This window comes from Hyla sarda, chromosome 4 (assembly GCF_029499605.1).
Source record: "Hyla sarda isolate aHylSar1 chromosome 4, aHylSar1.hap1, whole genome shotgun sequence".
Lineage (NCBI taxonomy): Eukaryota > Metazoa > Chordata > Amphibia > Anura > Hylidae > Hyla > Hyla sarda.
In genome coordinates, this window is record NC_079192.1 from 253,682,158 (window position 1) to 253,688,157 (window position 6,000).

General features: G+C 43.7%; 1 long non-coding RNA gene across 2 annotated transcripts in view; it reads right to left on the bottom strand.

The window, feature by feature from the left end:
• LOC130366985 (uncharacterized) overlaps positions 1 to 1,661 on the bottom strand; it is a 99,307-nt gene extending 97,646 nt beyond the window's left edge. For both annotated transcript variants that reach the window (XR_008892029.1, XR_008892030.1), the window contains exon 1: positions 1,569 to 1,661. This is a non-coding gene — a long non-coding RNA (uncharacterized LOC130366985). The remainder of the gene's footprint in view (positions 1 to 1,568) is intronic.
• Positions 1,662 to 6,000: the final 4,339 nt, after the last annotated feature.

Genomic DNA, 6,000 nt, shown 5'->3' on the forward strand with positions numbered 1-6,000 from the left:
ATGCTGGGAGTTGTGGTGGTCTGCCTCCTGCTGTTGCATAACTACAGCTCCCAGCATGCCCTTTTTGCATGCTGGGAGCTGTTGCTAAGCAACAGCAGGAGGCTGTCCCTCACCTCCAACGATCCAGCCGCATCACATCAGTCCCTCGTCGTCGCCGCCGCTGCTCCTGGGGCCCCGATCCCAACATTGACGCCGGGGATCGGGGTCCCCAGCACCCGGGGTGCACGTCCCGCACCCGCTCACGTCCTCCGGAAGAGGGGCGGAGCGGGTTGCGGGAGTGACACCCGCAGCAGGCGCCCTGATTGGCCAACGAATCAGAGCGATCGTGAGGTGGAACCAGTGCCACCTCACCCCTGCAGGCTCTGGCTTTTCGGGGCCGTCGGAGACGGCCCCGAACAGCCTGTAATTCCGGGTCACCAGAGACCCGATTGACCCGGAATCTGCCGCAGATCGCTGGACTGAATTGTCCAGCGATCTGCGGCCATCGCCGACATGGGGGGGCATAATGACCCCCCTGGGCGATATGCCCCGACTCCTGCTGAACGATTTCAGCAGGCATCGGGCACCGGCTCCCCTCCGGCTAGCGGTGAGGGGACGGGATTTGACAGGACGTACTCAAAAGTCCTGAGTCCTTAAGGACTCGGAAAAGGGGCCGTTTGAGTACGTCCTGCGTCCTTAAGGGGTTAAAATCCTTCTGTCTATCGAGCTGTATGAAAGCTAATATTTTTCACAGTTTTTATCATTTTGAATGAACTTTTTGGTGCTCTGCTAGGGCAGTTTGCCTCAGGTAGGCTGTATTTGCAGATTTAACCTGGTAGGCATTGAGGCCTAATAAAGGCTTCCATAGTAACTGGATGACACACTGCGATCACATTGCAGAGGTGCCAATCAGACACCCGGCCAATGTGCTACTTGTCATTTAGCTATTTAAATGCCACAGTTGCTATTGATGCTGACATTTAAAGGGTTAAATCATTGATGCACGCTCAGCTTCACAGTGCTCAGTGTACTTCATAAACCGAGTGCACATTTCCCATTTATAAATGGTGGATTTCACAAAGTAATTGATAGTATGTAAAATGTTGTTTGATACCATCTACCAACTATGATGTAGGTTCACAAACTTGACAATCTTATCTTTGTCACAATAAAAGGCTCCAAGGGCAATGTGTGCCCATCAAAATTGTTCTATAGAAATATTGATGTATTCTGGATTAGACATGGACTTCCTTGTTCATACCATTTTTCAGGTTTAAGGTCTTCAGTGACCACCTGAACTTATCCCTCTAGCTTTATTGTGGTAAAGAATTTGATAATTTTACCGTATTTATCGGGGTATACCACGCACCAGCCTATAACAAGCACCCTCATTTTTCTAAAGGAAATTTGGGTGAAAAAGTTTTTTTTACCCAAATATCCTTGTTAAAATGAGGGTGCGTGTAAGTGTGTGTATACCCTGATAAACTCTGGCCCTGCAAAAGCTGCTGCGGTTCATGTAACTGCAGTGACTTCATGTAACTTGAGTCCCGCTGCCGGATTCCCTCCCCATCCCCGGCTTTCATATTTACCTGTCCAGGGGTTACATAGTTACATAGGGGGAGATTTATCAAAACCTGTTCAGAGGAAAAGTTGCCCTGTTGCCCATAGCAACCAATCAGCTCGCTTCTTTCATTTTTAACAAGGCCTCAGCAAAATGAAAGAAGCAATCTGATTGGTTGCTATGGGCAACTGGGCAACTTTTCCTTTGCACAGGTTTTGATAAATCTCCCCCATAGTTAGTATAGTTGAAAAAAGACATACGTTTATCATGTCCACTAGGGCATTGAAGGGAAGGGTATAAGGGGATAAGGGGAAGGGATGTAGTTTTATAATTCTGGATAAGTATTAATGTTATTTTGTTCCAGGAATGTATCTAACCCTGTTTTAAAGCTATTAATTGTTCCTGTTGTGATCAGTTCCTGAAGTAGACTGTTCCATAAATTCACAGTTCTTATGGTAAAGAAGGCATGTCGACCCTTTAGACTAAACCTTTTCTTCTCCAGATGGAGGGAGTGCCCCCTTGTCCTTTGGGGGGGTTTAACCTGGAACAGTTTTTCTCCATATTTTTTGTATGGGCCATTTATATACTTATATACATTTATCATATCCCCCCTTAAACGTCTCTTCTCAAGACTAAACAATTGTAACTCCAATTGTAATCGCTCCTCGTAGCTAAAAAGTTCCATGCCCCATATTAGTTTAGTCGCACGTCTCTGCACCCTTTCCAGCTCCACAGTGTCCCTTTTATGGACAGGCGACCAAAACTGAACAGCATATTCCAGGTGAGGCCGTACCAATGCTTTATAAAGGGGGAGTATTATGTCCCTGTCCCTTGAGTCCATGCCTCTTTTAATACATGACAATATCCTGCCGGCTTTGGAAGCAACAGCCTGACATTGCATGCTATTCTGAAGTCTGTGATCTACAAGTACACCCAGATCCTTCTCTACCAGTGACTCTGCCAGTTTAATCCCCCCTAAGACATACGACGCATGCAGGTTATTAGTACCCAGATGCATAACTTTACATTTATCCACATTGAACCTCATTTGCCAAGTGGATGCCCAGACACTTAGTCTATCTAAGTCATCTTGTAATTTATGCACATCCTATATAGACTGTACTGTGCTACAAAGCTTGGTGTCATCTGCAAACATAGAAACAGAGCTGTTAATACCATCCTCTATATCATTGATAAATAAATTAAACAACAGTGAGCCCAGTGCAGAACCTTGGGGTACACAACTAATAACCGGGGACCCTTCTTGAAGATTGGTACCACATTCGCCTTGCGCCAGTCCCTTGGCACAATACCAGACACCAGAGAATCTCTAAATATCATGAACAGGGGTACAGATATTACTGAACTTACCTCTCTAAGAACTCTTGGGTGTAGTCCATCCGGTCCTGGAGATTTGCTTACATTTACTTTACTTAACTTTCCTTGTACCATCTCTACATTAAGCCAGTTCAGCACATTACATGATGTGTTACCAGCACTGACCTGGCCAATGTCAGCTCCTCCTTCTTCCCTAGTATATACAGAACTAAAGAACCCATTCAGTAGCTCCACCTTCTCTTGATCGCCTGTGACAACCTCCCCATTATCATCACTAAGGGGTCCTACATGCTCTGTCCTTGTTTTTTTTTGTATTTATATGTCTAAAAAAATATTTAGGATTAGTTTTGCTTTCTTTGGCCACCTGTCTCTCATTTAGAAATTTTGCTGTTTTTATAACATTTTTACAGATTTTAAGTGTTATAGCTGACCCATCAGATTTGAATTTTTTGAAGGCTATTTTTTTGTTGTCTTTTAACATCATTTGTCAGCCATGTAGGATTTAGTTTTAATCATTAGTGTTGAGCGGCATAGGCCATATTCGAATTCGCGAATATTTGGACGAATATTCGTCATATATTCGCGAATATTCGCGGTTTATTTTCGCATATGCAAAAATTTGCGTATGCGAAAATTAACATATGCGGAAATTTGCATACACAAAAATCAACATAACCAAAGATTCGCATATGCGAAAATTAGCATATGCAAATTTTCACATATGCGAAACTTCGCACACCAGTCTCGCACAGTAGTATTAGAGCCTTCTTTACACCACACAAGCTGGAAGCAGAGAGGGATGATCACTGTGATGTGTACTGTGAAAAAAAAAATAAAACGAATATTCGTAATTACGAATATATAGTGCTATATTCGCGAATATTCGCGAATTCGCGAATAAAATTCGCATTGCGAATTTTCGCGAGCAACACTATTAATCATTTATATTTGTTCCCCTTTGGTATATATTTAGCTGTATAGTTATTCAGAGTTGATTTAAACATTTCCCATTTACCTTCTGTATCAGTATTTGAGAACACCTCCCCCCAGTCTATGTCCTGTAGTGCAGCCCTCAGCCCAGGGAAATTTGCCTTTTTAAAGTTATATGTTTTTGCCTTCCCCGTCTGTCTTTGTTTTCTACATTTTAAGTCAAAAGTAACTATATTGTGGTCGCTATTACCAAGGTTTTCCCACACAGTTACATCACCAACCAGCTCTGCGTTGTTGGAAATGATCAGATCCAACAAGGCAACACTTCTTGTTGGGTCCTCCACAAACTGGCCGATAAAATTATCCTGCAATAAATTTAGGAATTTTCTCCCCTTTGTAGTTTTAGCCAGCCCCCGACCCCAATCTATATCTGGATAGTTATAATCTCCCATTATTACCACTGTACCTGTCTGGGCGGCCCTCTCTATTTGTTTATACAGCCGACCTTCTATCTCTTCAGTGATATTAGGGGGTCTGTAGATTACACCAAATACATTTTTTTCAGTATTTCCCTCCTTTTTTAATTCTACCCACAGGGATTCCACTTCCTCAAAATCATCACACACTATGGCATCGTTCACACTGACTTTCATACCACTTCTAACATACAGACAGACTCCACCACCTTTTCTGTTCATTCTATCTTTGCAAAACAATGTAAACCCCTGCAGATTGACAGCCCAGTCATGCGAGGAGTCCAGCCATGTCTCAGTGACCCCAACTTTATCAATATGTTCCTCCAGTATCAAGGCCTCAAGCTTTCCCATTTTATTTGCTAGGCTTCTGGCATTTGTGAACATACACTTTACATTTCCATTAAGTTTTACACATATAGTCTCACTAATGGGATTTTCTGAGTTATTGGGGTTAATGTTATTATTTGAGTTATAAGGGCTAAATGTACTATTTAAGTTATTGGGGCTAATGGGATTTTTTTAGCTATTGGGTCTAACGTTATTATTTAAGTTATTGGGGCTAATGGGATTTTTTGCGTTATTGGGTCTAACGTTATTATTATTTAAGTTATTGGGGCTAATGGGATTTTTTGAGTTAATGGGGCTTATTGTAGTTATTGAGTTATTGGAGCTAATGACATTTTTTCAATTATTGGGATTACAATTGTTCGGGCTACATTTATTTTTATGGCTGGTTTGTAACCCATCGATCTCCTTATCCACTGCTCTTAACCTCCCCCCACAGGACTCCTCTCCACCCACCATTATGTCCTGACCCCTCTCTAACCTATCCATCCCACTGTCTGCTTTCTTTGCTTTATTATCCTCCCCCCATTCACCTAGTTTAAATACTCTGCCACCCCTTCCAGGATTCTCTCCCCCAGCACAGCGGACCCCCTTCCATTCAGGTGCAAATTATCCGTAGAATAGAGTTTGTACCCAAATGAAAAGTCAGCCCAGTGCTCTAAAAACCCAAACCCTTCCCCCTTACACCACGACTTAAGCCAAGCATTTAACTCCCTAAGCTCCCGCTGTCTTTCCTGCGATGCGCATGGCACAGGAAGTATTCCAGAGAACACAACCTTAGAGGTCCTTCCCTTCAGCTTAGCACCTAGTTCCTTGTAATTATTCTTCAAGGACCTCCACCTACCATGTATTTTGTCGTTGGTTCCCACATGGACCACGACAGCTGGGTCATCCCCAGCCCCCCCTAGTAATTTGTCCACCCTTTCCACCACATGCCGAACCCTGGCACCAGGGAGACAGCAAACCATTCGGTTGAGGTGGTCTTGTCGACAAATTATTCTATCCGTCTTACTGATTATAGAATCCCCTACCACAACTAACTGTCTTGGCCTACCTGCGTTACCATCCCCCACACTACTAGTTGAGCTGTTCCCCCGGCTGTTAGGGAGACCAGTATCCACTAGGGTTGCCATCTCTGATACTGAGGCCCTCTCATCATCGCCCAACTTGGCAATTTTACTTGGGAGATCAGAAGCAGAAGTGGCCTTCCTTTTCCTTGCCCCCTTTCCAGACCCTCTAACTACATTAACCCAGCTCCCTACTTGGGCCTCCTGGCTAGTTTCTCCAACCTCCATTTCTACCCCACTAACTGCTTGCTCTGTAAGCAGCATGCTCCTTTCAAGATTGTCAATCGCCCTCAATGTTGCATTT